The 13594-nt window shown below is 40.9% G+C and overlaps 1 protein-coding gene and 1 long non-coding RNA gene across 3 annotated transcripts in view; both read left to right on the top strand.

Moving 5' to 3' along the window:
• The window catches only part of LOC125804795 (uncharacterized), a 376893-nt gene that overhangs the window by 196336 nt on the left and 166963 nt on the right, over positions 1–13594 (top strand). The window lies entirely within an intron of this gene.
• The window catches only part of nlgn3a (neuroligin 3a), a 211982-nt gene that overhangs the window by 117093 nt on the left and 81295 nt on the right, over positions 1–13594 (top strand). The gene's annotated exons all lie outside the window — the stretch shown is intronic.

The following is a 13594-nucleotide window of genomic DNA, read 5'->3' as shown; positions in this document are numbered from 1 at the left end:
GATAGCTCGGCACGGCGAGTTGTTTTCATACTGTACTTCTTTTACCTGATGGAAAAAAGCTGCTCTACTTAAGAGCTTGTTGCCAGTGGCATCAGCAGAAGCTCCTCTAAAACTTGCATGGGAGGCTAAGCCATGTTACGTGTTTTCCAAACGTACAGCCTCAACTTTTTAAATAAATAAGTTAGCTGTACCTTAGAATAAGTAAAAATAAAACTCTCCAAATGTAGGTCAGGCTCTCGGCGTTTCGTAACCCACACAAACTGAGTAAATTCAGTTCACCCATCTGTGAATCGCTGAGGATAAGAAATCGTGCTAAAGTGAATTATCAGGACTGTGGAAGGTGGAGTGCAACACTAATGCTGATGCTTCTGATGCTTCTGTGGTGCCTAATGATTTATTTGATGTAGATTTTATATTTTAGCTCTCATCCTTCTTGTTTTCTTCCTTTCTTTCTCTCTGTTTCTGTCGTTTCTTCAGCTTGTTTGTTTTCTTCCCCATGTTCTCTTTCAGCACATAAACACTTGTTTCTGCACTAGTCCCACCCTATCATCAGTGTTCTCACTTGCGTTTTTTTGTAACTCCGCCCCCTCGTTATCTTCCCCAGGTGTTCTCAGTCTCCCAGTGTATATATAGTATATACCCCATGCTTTCCTTTGTTCTCTGTTGTGATTTTTTTTTGGCCTTTGTTGTTTTGTTTGACCCACAGTCTTTTGTTTGCTTGTTTCTTTGACTTCTTGCTTGTTATCCAGTGATTTTCTCGCTAGTCTCTTTTGTAGTTTTGTTTTGTAGTCTTAGTGTTGTTTGCTTCACTGTCTTAGTTTTTGTTCTTTGCTTGTTTTTGTTATGGCAAATAATACTTGACTTAACTTGCATTTGCATCCCGCCTCTGTATCGTTACAGTAAGTGTCATCTCTCTCTGCAAGGTGCTATGTGCTTTTATATATATATATATATATATATATATATATATATATATATATATATATATATATATATATATATAAATATATATAAATATAAAAATCCCCACGCTTTATAATTTTAGTGTAATTTTAGTACCCTGGGTGGTGCGCTGGGCCCTCGTTACAGATCACCCTGGAAAGATGCAGCAGCTGCTGCGCCATTTTTCACACCGAATTATGAATTCGGCCCGAGCTGCTTTAACTGAATGAATTTGCATTTTGATGCACAGTCTTATTTGCATTTCCTAATGTGACTGTGGTCAAAAATTATAATGGTAATTCCAGCGAATGGTTCAAATAAACAGCAAATAAACCCCAGTGCTCTTGAGGCAAGATAGAAATTGAAGTTGTTGTTGTTTTTTGTAATTGGCTGGAGGGTTGTACAGTTCTTGATGGATATGTTGACCTATCATCAGGAATTTGTTGTGTGAAATGACTGCGGGGGGGAGTGTGTCACGTCTCCGGGAGCCGAGTGATCTGAGCCCGTCAGATATGCAGGTGAGCGACCTCAGGGACCGGCGTGATGCGCTGTGTTGTCAGCGTGATGTCTCGCTGTTAGATTAAGTGTTTGAGGCAGAAATGATTTGGAGCCTGAAATTTACCAATAAGCTTGTTGTAATGCGTAATGCGTAACAGTATCTGGCAACCGCAAACAAGAGGTCCGCACTTGATTAACTGTTGTATCAGTTCCTCTATGTATTCAACAGACATCCAATGGTGCTCATGAAATCTGCAAACCCCACCCACTCATTAGGACTCCACCAATCACTGGTAATGGCACTAAAAACTAGGAAGGTAAAGGCTAGCCTGTGCTTCCTTACATACATGTGAAGTTAGCCACCACCTCTTTTTCTAACTGCTGCTTCATGCAGCACCACCAACAGAACCAGTTCCAATCGGGCTTATAAGAAACCATTTCCACCAGTTTTAGTGAAACCGTCAAAGTGTCACATCATACAGGGCGTTGCACAGCACTGGTGAACACGGTTTGCACTGAAGAACCTGGTATTCTTTGCTTCCCACTACGAACAATTGTTAAAACTGTTAAAAATTAAGTTTGCGAACCAGAAGAGTGCCAATTCAACCTTGGTGGAAATACGCTATCAGAGGAAAGCACAGTGCTCCAGCTACGACACATCAGCTAACAGAAGTCTGTGTTGACCATCAAACATCACACTAAGAGTGGTATCCCCAGCTTAGCTTGCAACCAAGCATCAGCAGCCAGAGTCTGAGAGAGCAGAAGCGTCCATGCTCTCTCTGACTCCGGCTGCTGATGCTTGCATGCAGCATGATCCATTCACAGATTCAAACTAACTATTCCTCTGGACCATGCGTTGTAATACTAAGAGCCCTAAATTCTGCCCTATTTTTTTTTTTTTATCTTTGTCTTCAAACCTTCTATTTGGCAGAATTCTCTGCACTTTATTCAGTTCAATGGTTAACTGAATATTTTAAACCTAAATGATTTTGTATGCATGCACTCGTTAAAGCCTTTGGAAACTTATTCTATTCCTGCTTGGAACTGTTCTTCTGCCTCCTTCGGGACTTCAGGATTAAACTTCTTGAAGTTTCTGCAACCAGTGACTGATGGGCCAAAGTCCTCATAGTCCATTCATGTAAGTCCTTTTGTAACTGGAGGCGTTGAAGCAGATCGAGGATTTCTAAACCAGCCCAGCAAACCTGTGCTCTTTGCTCGAACATCTTTCTGGGCAGGGAACTGCCTCGTTCAATTAAATAATGAATGAACGGGCCGTAATTATGAAACTGCTCACAAGCGAGGTTAATTCTACTCATGGTTTAATTAGCGCAGACGCCCGCCACTCAAAAGCCCAATTCCACTACCGCAGCATGTCAGCCATAGATACTCGGAGAAGCCGGAGATAACGCTTCAAGGTGGAATCAGGCCAAATCCTGCCTCGACAGAGCCTCGTTCTATCCCAGAGTATTAGCCAGTTCTCGACGTTGAATTATTATTTATCTAAATTAGCATGGCCCCATTCCAAATGGCCAACCAGAGACAGCCAGCGATGCACCTGCTGTCTGGAATTGTTTGGGATTGGATGATTAGTGCGTAATATTCCCTCCCCAGCCGTATAAGCAGAGACGTTTCTCTCAGGTTTGGCGTCGCAGCAGTGTGCACATGCACAAACCAAACAGCCACAAGGTCACACTACAATATCATCAAAGGCCGTCGGCGGCCAGACGTGAAGCACTCTGAATAATGAGCTCACTTCCTCTCGCGGAGCTTCCCCCTGATCTCTGCTTTGACACGGAGAGGCTGGAATACTGTCAGACCAACCCAACCTTCAGCACAGTCAAGAAGAAGAATAAATGAGATGACATCTACATGAGAGGTGAGCAGGGAGTTGGGGTGGGAGGGAGGGAGGGAGGGAGGGAGGGAGGGGTTCAGCCTCTTTTCTCTGAGCTTCCAACATCCGACAAAGATCTGACAGCTTGACGTCTCAGACCTCCAGGAAAGGTCCAATTCGACTGTTGTGGCTCAAAGAAGAGCAAATTGATGGGCACAGGTGAGTGAAAAGGTTCTTTTACCTGCAATTGAGCTTGAGTTTCTTGGTTCGTAGTCGGATGAATTCCCTGAAAGCACAAGCTGAGCTGGATGCCGTCAGACTCTTTGAGTGTTGGTAGTTTCTGATGGTTGTTGGCGATTGCTGATGGTTGCTGGCGGTTGCTGTAGTCTTTGCGGTGCGTCACACACCGTTGGCGATAGTTTGTTGGCGATGATGAGAAGCAACAGGGTGTTGATGGACGGCGATCACCAATCGTCCTCGTCAGGTTGATGCCTCTGCTGCACTTTGTCACGCTGGGTAACATCCAACATCCACAGCTATGCTAGTGATGTGTGACTGATTTAAGACTGGAGATCATTTGGTTAAAAATTCGAGATCCACCTGACTGATTAATATCTTTCAAAAGAGGAAGAAAAAAGGATTTTGAAGGTATGATTTGACAGGGAGAGGTTTGGAGAGTTTGGCCTCAGTGGGATAACTACTGTCAGATCTGCTAATCCTGTCTGTAGTGCCTACATCATCTAATAAAAGCAGTGCACCATTTTTTTGCGAAAGCTTTTGAAGGAAAAATATGAAACTGCTTTATCACTCAGCTGAAGAAAGACTGAAGAAAGTAGAAAGTGTCCTTCCAGGCTGCAGGTCATCGAAAAGAGCATGGTGACAATCTCTCCTTGACAATAGACCATATTTGCCTGCTTCTTCTGCATAAAAATACATGTAAATCTTCCCTTATAACTAGTAATGCCTCCAACACTAGAAAATATGTGAATAACCTCACAAACGTGAAGCTAGCCACAACCTCTTGTTCTAACTACTTTATGAAAAATAATTTGAAATCCAGTACATTCAGAGGAAAGCACAGTGCTCCAGCTATGATACATTAGCCAATAGAAGTCTGTCATGACCATCAAACACCACACTAAGAGCGATATCCCAAGAGAGAGACATCTAACCATCCAGAGAGAGCATGGCCACTTCAGCTCTGATTTGAATCTGTGAATGGATCATGCTGCTTGCAGACATCAGCAGCCAGAGTCTGAGAGAGAGCAACATCTAAACAAACATCTAAAACTCCGGTAAACATCGATCTGACAGCTTGAAGTCTGAGACCCTCTAGAAAAGGTTCGCTTCCACTATTGTGGCATAAAACAAAATAATAAATTAAAGCACATATTTACTTATTTACATCATATTTAATGCTAAAACAGCACAGCCAAGCTTTTATGTAATAATTTACTGAATAATAATGATAATAATAATATCAGATGGAGATGCAGGAACAGCCCGAGTTTCCTCTTATAGGCTGTAGAGTATGTTTATACTCTCCAAACCCTGGATACAACCGAGTTGCATTAACTCGGGATGACAGCAGCGAAGGCCCCGGTCATCCTGCAGTGGAGGAACCAGTCGACTCTTCCTTCTGGCATCATTACAGGAGCTGTGATGACAATGATCTCTGGCGTTGAAGTAGGGATTTGATGTCTATTGAAAGAAAGAGCGGCGCACTGAGAGAGAAAGAACGAAAGAGAGAGCGAAAGAGAAAGAGAGAGAGAGAGTCTTGTTTTTGTTTTGTCCATAATGTGCAAAGCAGAAAAAACAGAAAAAACTGATGCATCCTCCTACTTGTCCTCCATACTGTTGAGCACATGCAAATCAACACAGCCTGTGATCCACAAAAAAGGAGGATTAGCTGATGCTTAATCAAGTGGAGTGTGGAGAGGCAAAGGAATACTAAAACATTTTGTGCACAATCAGGCCTCGTCCACATTTTGTTTTATATTTATATATATATATATATTCAGCTTTTCAAAAAATAAGCATCTTATTTGTTGTTTGTGGCATCATGTGATTTTCAGCAGTGCAACATTGCATTGCATCCTTCAACCTCAAAAACATACGGACATAAACTGCGTCTCAAAGCCTAGACTGCAGCCTGGTCTCAATGTCATTAAAGGCTGTTTCAAAGTGATATTCAGCCTAGAAATGCAGCTTACATTCAGAGTGATTTCAAGGACACAACTAATGCATCCATCCAGTCTTATAGCATGAAAACCAGCCAAAAATGTCACGAAACAAAGACTTCAGAGCAGATTCTGCTTTGAAATGCTACTTAATGGAAGTATATTTCTATATTTACCACCAAGGATATGCCTTGACTGGAACCTCTACCTGTAATTACTTTCCTGCTCCACTCAGACCTTTCAGACGTTTTTATTAAAAGGCATTTAGCTGACTTATAAGGTTGTTCCTGTTACAGAATTGGGCCAATGTAGAGTTAGGAGTCTTGCCCAAGGACTCTTATTGGTGTAGCACAGCATTCAGTCACCCAGAACAGGAAATAACCCACATGATCTCCCACATGGTAGCTCATTGGCTGGCGGTGGTTTTATGGTCTTATCCACTGCACCACACTAGTGATGATTGATGGAGTTTGTGAATTTTATAACATGACAAATTAAAATGTAATGTACTGTAATAACAGAGCAACAGGCAAACATATTTTTCCATGCAACTGTAATGTTTTAATCAAATAAGTTATACATCCAGAGTTATTTAACATTAAGGAGTAGTTACATTCATTTTATATTACATTTTGATACATTTCGTTACAGTTATAGCATATATATATATATACATAATATACATCCTGCCCTTTAAGGACAGACATTATGCTCATGTGGTCCTCTGTAAAAATGACTTAAACTTAAAATACATTTAGATTTGGTACTGAATTTAAACAATTTCAAGGGGGAATGAATAGATTTTCAAGCCTCTTTAAATTGTATATTAAAAACTAGTTGGACAGAGTCATTTTTATCAGATCATTTACATTCTCATTAGGATATTTAAGAGTTTATGATATTTGGATATATGTTGATAGTGTTGAAGCAGTCCGTGATGAAGGCGGTGACAGGTGAAGTGTGGAGAGCAGCAGTGGTTGTGTTGTGTTGACCTGGCCGGCGTAAAGTGGCTTTTGTTCAGAGAGAATAATCCAGGTCTTTCAGGTGCGCAGCTCTGCCGGCAGGACGACGGGGGAGGCGTGAACAAAAGCCACGGTGACATCCTGTCTGACGGCGAGTCCTGCAGGCCGCGGTGGCGCTGCCGAGCTGTCAGGCAGATTTCAGTGAAATGGAGACGGAGGAAAGAAAGGCAAACAAACAGCATCCGCGGCTCAGCCTCCCGACGGCAGGCAGAAGCAGCCGAGAGCCGAGCGCTCCTGCGGGATCTCAGGCAGCAGAAGATGAAACAGAAAGAGAGATCTAACCTTTTCTTTTCTTCTGCGGGAGAAAAGAAAGAGCCGGCAGATTAAAAGGGAACAGGAGAGTCAAACTGAGGTGGAAATCACCTCAGCAGCTCTTCAGCAGCCGTGATTCTCAATGGAAATGGAACTATAATGCCAATCAGGCTTCAGAGCAATCAAGCTTCACCTGATGCTGATTTTTTATTTCCTTATTTTTTTTTTTTTTTAAGTTCGCACCGCTGCATCCGCTCTTGTGGGAGACTGTGGAAAGGTCTTGCAGTGGAGGCGTGATGCCATAGCTCGCAATCTTTCCGTTTATCAGAGCAAGACGAGTCCGTTCTCTTCTTATTCTTATTCCAAAGACTTTCTCAGTTCTTATAGTTTGACATCTGGGCTCTTCCATTAGACAGCAGTGAAGCTCGTCTTCGTGTCATCTTTCATGCGTCTCATACACAGCTTTATTGGACACCATTGGGAAGATTTATCTTTGATCTCAAGCTGTTGCAGAACACAACAGAAAGAAGTCGACTTGTATTTTTTTTAAGTGTATATTTTACTTTGATTGGACAGTGAATCATTGAATCAGTAAATCTGTGAAGAAAAATAATCTACAGACAAACAATTCAGTTTGACTAAGCTAAAAAGTTAAATCTTTAAACCCCAGCCTATTTAGATGTGTTCTCCTTCTCCTTTCACTTGTTATAACACAGTTATGTCAGGAGACATGTAATAGACACATGCTTTTATTTGTCTTTATACCAGAAGACATTGAAATGCTCAAAAAATACCTTTATCATATCAGATTAAAATTCTTCCAGAATTTCATGTAAATCTTCATGGAATTGATCTTATTCTGATCAAAAATGTTCTGATTTACCCAGTGCCTGTTTTTTTTATTATTATTATTATTGAAAGTACAGACTTAAAATCAATTCACACAAGAGTTTTCTTTTCAGTAATAGTTAGATTAGGGTTTATATTAGTTAAATATATAAGGATTTCAATGATTTTGATGATTAAATGGTTTATTATTAATGTAATAGAATACATGAGCAGCACCAGGCGAATTTATATTTCTTGATATTATTCCCAACTCTAGGATGCAGATTGTTGAGAGCTTGAGTTTGAATTTGTTCAGGGCCAATATGGCCGATATTCCTAACTAATGAAAGTGCACAATTTAGTACACTGCATATTTACTGCTTATCAGCTGCTTATAATGAAAGAATAAATATATATATATGAATAATAATGGAAATATGAAGATAAGCCTATTCTTTAGGTGTATTTCACAACAGATTTCTCAAAAACACTTTGAGTTCAGTGCGAGGTCAGTGATATTTGTAGAAACAAAAGCTTTCCTGAGTAAATAAGTTACAGTATATAAGCAATGCATGATTTCTGATGCAATTTGCATTAATGTGGTTCTAAGGGTTAAGTGACTCTCTATTCAACTTTGATTCTGATTTCTTATAAAAATGACCTAAATTTGACGTTTCTATCACTACTGTAATTTGGGTCAAATCAGATTTTTTGCGCTCAGTATCAAAATGAACAAGGACACAATAAAAAAAGCATCTGAGATCAAATATAAAAAAATATAAAGCAGCCGAGACCCTGAAGTGCATTGTGGGTTTATTTGTAAACCCGCAGCCGCCGCAGTTAATGTAGCATCACAATGCCACGCTGCTCCTCCCTCCGGACATCCTTAAACTCATCCGCCTTATTTAGCCGGATTAAAGCGAGGCGGGCCGGCCCTGAGCTCCGTGTTGAGCTCGAGTTCAGGGCCTGGGAGGTGGAGCTGAAATCCCCAGCTCAGCGTCTCGAGCCGAGCCTCTCCAGCCGCTCCGCCGGGTTTAGCATGACGCCACTTTCATGTAGAGCTCTGAGAAAATCACACGTACGGCTCAGATCCACCCCGAATCCGCCGGGTCAGGCCGCTAAGACAAGTGCTTTGAATCTGTGTTTGCAGTGCTATCAGCGGCTCACAGTGACGCGCTTCATTATAGCGACGCGGCTTCTCATTAATGCATGCTCTCGCTTTGTGCTTTTTGGACGAAGGCCGGACTTATGGTCTTTCCCCAAACGTCCGGCTGAACACACTGCTGCTGAGCTCTGCTGCACAACGCACTCAAAAATCAGTGTGCTTTTTTATCACGGCTAAAACATGGTAAATATTATCAAAATCTTAACTTGTGGCACTTTATTTAACATAGATTTAGTATTATTTACATCACTTTACATTTACATCGGTGGTTCCTAAATGGTTGCATCTTTTAAGCCACCATAAACACCTTCAAACACCACATAATGCTACACAACTTTGTCATAAATGTTCCTGTGAATCAATGTGGCCAATCACATTGATTGACAGACCTTAAAATCTTCCCTAGTTTGATTTTAACCAATGATTTAGAAGGATATATATATAGATAGATAGATAGATTTGCTGGTTGTGTGACTGTGCAATGCCAGACCAATCAATGAGCTCAACTTGAGCTCAATTAATAAATTACTTTACTGTATATAAATAATTTCAGTTGCCCCTTAAATTATGTTTGACAAAATATTTGTATATATAAAGAATTAAAAATCCCGGAGGTTGAAACCACTGCTTTGATGAAGGGAAAAAGAGTCAAATGAATCATATCAGTGTCCTGGTACGGTTCATAAATAAACAAAACAATATATTCAAAAATACTATTCACACTATTTACACTACCCTGCATTAAAATCACTCTTTCACTTTTGATTGGTGTAATTTTACATTCTCACCAGAGAGGTCTCTAAATCCCCAAGTCGCCAAAACTTATGGATTTTCACTTTAAATAAAATGTTAGCTGTATTAGTTAGCTGTATTGTTTAGCATTGTTTAGTTAATAAATGAAGTACTAAGAAACTATTAATACATTTGAGGATTTGCAATATCATATTTAGCAATATTGAAAAGATTTTCAAAAAACTCAGTATTGATTTTTAATTTACATTAAACCCAATGTAAAAATGTACAAAAACTTCATTTTCGGTGAATTATGATACATTAAACTATCAGTACATCCCACAAAACTGCTTGTGGGTCCCCATTTACAGATTTACAGACTTATTTTCTGTTGTGTTTAAAACCCTGATCTTATATCACAATATATTGTTAGCTCTTTATCGTGATAAGTTTAATTTAGTAGAAACAAAGACACCAAGAAAAACCTTAATTTAGCATAAATTAACTGTATGATTATATATCTTAAATCATAATGGTGAAATTTCTGGTCCTCCTGAGATAGAACAGTTCTTTAAATCAGAGATAATTCAACTATTAATGAGTGTTTTTGATCTTTTCTATAGTAATATTGTGATGGTGCACTCGTCTTACAGTATGGCGTGAGACAAATGGAGATGAGACGCACCCTAATGACAGGAAGGCGTTTGAGACTGAAGTTAATGGTACGAGTGTGGAGCACTAAGTGACAGTCCTTGTGTGGGAGCTGATGTGTATCGTATAATGGGATGAGATGGTGGAGAGAAGGCCGCAAACTGCTGTATCATTAATAACCGGTGATTAATTTGAGGGTGATGCTCACGGTTCAGTGCTCACGGTTAGGTAGCACAACCGTCGCTGTCAGTGGGTTTGATGGAGGCATGCCTGGTCTGGTCATTAACCCTTTGAACTCTAGGCTGTTTTATTGTGTTTTTTGTCTCCGTTTTTATTTTCAGTTCCTCTTTTTCAGGTCTTATAACACAGTAATTATATCAGACAGACTCATGCCCTGATCTCTTTTACTCCAGAAGACATACGGCTGCTCAAACATATCATCATTTAAAATGTAAAAGGAAGCAGAATTGTTATATTTTCCTGGAACTGATCATGTTTTACTCTAAATTTTACCAAGCGCTGTTGTTTTTACTTATTTGTGAATGTATAGACTTTAAATATATTTACATCTAAGATATATTTTCAAAAATGGTTAAACCAAAGTGTTTATGAGTTATAAGAAAGCATAAGAATATTGATGATTTGAGTTCATTACATGGATTATTAATTATTACTTTGATAAAATACATGGAGAAACAGCATCAGGCGGATTTATTTTTCGTGATAATCAATAATCACACCTCTAGGATACATGTAGATACTAAAAACCTGACACTCAGAGCAGCCTATGCCTTTCAGTATTGTGAGGATCAGGACAAACAAAGAAAACTACGTACAAAAATGTAAACGTTTTAGTCTAAATAAATAAAAATTTAGTTTAGTGCAAAATAACTACTTAAAAGTTAAAATGTGCAAGTAAAATATATAATAACTATATAAAGTAGTGCGCACACCATACCTAGCTTTAGTTTGAGTAAAGCAGGTAGTTTCACTCTTTTTCTGTGGACACTTTTGAGTCTTTATTTACTGATATTATTTGGTTTGAAACATCATATAAATATGTTTGAAGCACTAAAGGTAAATAATATTGGTTGGGGAAGGAGATTTTTCACTTTTTTAGGTGTTTTTTTCTCAATGGGTTTCTTGTAGATTTAGCTTTACTGCACTGGGATGTGATCTTTTTTTTAGAAAGAGTAAGCTCCGCCCTTTCTAACCATATATGGATTATGTTTATGTGTGAAGGGATTCCTGAGTAATTAAGCTGAGAACAGAAGGTGAGATTTTGGATGTAAAATACGTCTGTAGGTCTGTTCTAAGGGTTAAAATGAAGGACTGGTAGCAGAAAGGAATGAGAAAGCATCTGTGTGAGAGTGTTTGTAAGAGTTTGTGAGTGTTTGTGAGTGTGTGTAAGTGTGTGTAAGTGTGTGTGTACATGTTTTCTAAACCGTGCCGGAGGTGAGAGTCAGTAGTAGTGCTTGAGAACTAATTGAAATGAGAGGCGATGTGCGAGTCTCCACCAACATCGCCGAGCCATTCGTCAGGGTGACATCACTGCACTCACACCCCATCCATCTCCTCCTGGCTTCCCGAGCTCGCTCTCCTCCCCGTGATTAATATCCATACTCCTCCAGTGCACGTTCAGAAACACACGCCGCCGCGCTGGGAGGCAGCCGGCGACTTTCCCTCTAATCTACTCCGGAGGAGCGCCGCCGAGTTGCCAGATCTACTCCTGCAACAATCCAGCGGCTGTGTCTGTGTGCTCTCCGGGAAGTGCAGTGCACTCTAGCAACCCATCCACCACTCCACCACTTTTAGGGTTTCAAAAAAGTGTCTCTGGGTGGTTCTTCGGGGAACTGACGGCCTCAGTCCAGCCTGGTCTGGTGTTTTCACACCTCTAACGCACCTCCTGTACCTGTCAGCTGCCCAGAGTTGAGTCCGAGGTTGCTGGAGAAGCTCAAAAGTGCAGACATTGAAGAGTGCTCTAGATTCAAAAGGCAAGCGTGCAATAATAACAGCTTTAATTTCAATAGTATTAACAAAGTATTAGATAACAATTTATGTAAAGTTAGTCTATGGAGTAGGCCCCGTCGTCGGCCCAGGTATGCAGCATCAGGACCCTCACAGATCCTGGACAGCTAGCAGGACCAAACTGGAGGCGGTGGGGAGAAAGTAGAAAAAACAAAACAACACTTGCAAGCAGGAAGTGCTTAAAATCAGATTTGTACAGATGCATCTCAGTCTGAACACACTTGAAAATCAGAGGTTGGTATTCAAATATTTTTTTTAAATAATTTAATTTCTAATTTTTCCACATTTTCTCCCCAATTTTGCTCAGCCAATTACCCAACCCACTCATTAGGACTCCCTCTATCACTAGTGATGCCCCAACACACTAGGACGGTTAAGAAGACCAGCACACGCCTCCTCCGATACATGTGAAGTCAGACTCCACCTCTTTTTGAGCTGCTGCTGATGCTGTAGCATTACCGAGCAGCATCACAGCGCTAACACTCGAAGGAAAGCGCAGCGACTCGGTTCTGATACATCAGCTCACCACATCTGCAAACTATTGGTTATTGCTTAATTTAAATGCAGTGTATCTACTAAGAAATGTGGGAAAGTTTGAGACAGAGGGTAGTAAAATTAACGGTAAAGAGTGTGGGAGAAAGCCAGTCAAGCACATCCACCTCCATCCTTGTGAAACATCATTGAGGCAATGCTGTAAAAGGTTTACATGCTTCTATGTTTTGGATCGTTGTCCTGTTGCATCATCGCATCCATCCTCTGTTGAGCTTCAGTTTTCCTGCCTTCTTCTCAGGCTTCTTATCAGGCTTCTTATCAGGCTTCTTCTCAGGCTTCTTATCAGGCTTCTCCCCTCAGCCCACCAGCTCTGAGTGCTTGAGAAGCAGCAAGCATGCATACAGTACATTTCAGAGCATACGTTCCAGAGCACTGCACCCTGAATCTGCATCAACTTCAACAAGGTTAAGATACTGAAGCTCCAGAAGCTGCTCATTACTAAGCGCGAGATTGCGGCTGCCACCTGAGATCAGGGACGAGGCGCACTTTGAAGATGCTCTAAATTACGACCTCGCTCGCCTGTTCCTCTCTCATGATTTGCTTTGATAAGCCCCTGGCTCTGATCTGTGCAGCGTTCAGGATTTTTTTTTTTTTTTTTTGCCGTGCCACTCGAGGCAGGCGAGGCGGGCCCTCGGTTCGATGTGCGGCGAAACCTCTACTCAGAGTAAAAGCCTTTCATTGTCATTGAAAGCTGGCCTGAGTCTCCTAAGCACAGTATAACCCCCCAACCGCCACCACCCCCACCATCACCAAACCACTTACCATTGTGTGTGATTGATTGGGATGTATTCCATTAGAAATGCGAGGGTGGTGGTGGTGGTGGGTGGAGGGAATTCCGTGCACACTGCTCTTTTGTCGCTGGCTCCAGCGGTTTCAGAGGCAGGCGAAGTCTCAGCCCGCCCAAAGAGACCAG

Source organism: Astyanax mexicanus, chromosome 10 (assembly GCF_023375975.1).
Source record: "Astyanax mexicanus isolate ESR-SI-001 chromosome 10, AstMex3_surface, whole genome shotgun sequence".
NCBI lineage: Eukaryota > Metazoa > Chordata > Actinopteri > Characiformes > Acestrorhamphidae > Astyanax > Astyanax mexicanus.
Note: the sequence above shows the minus strand (reverse complement) of the source record. Positions and strands in the feature narration are given on the sequence as shown.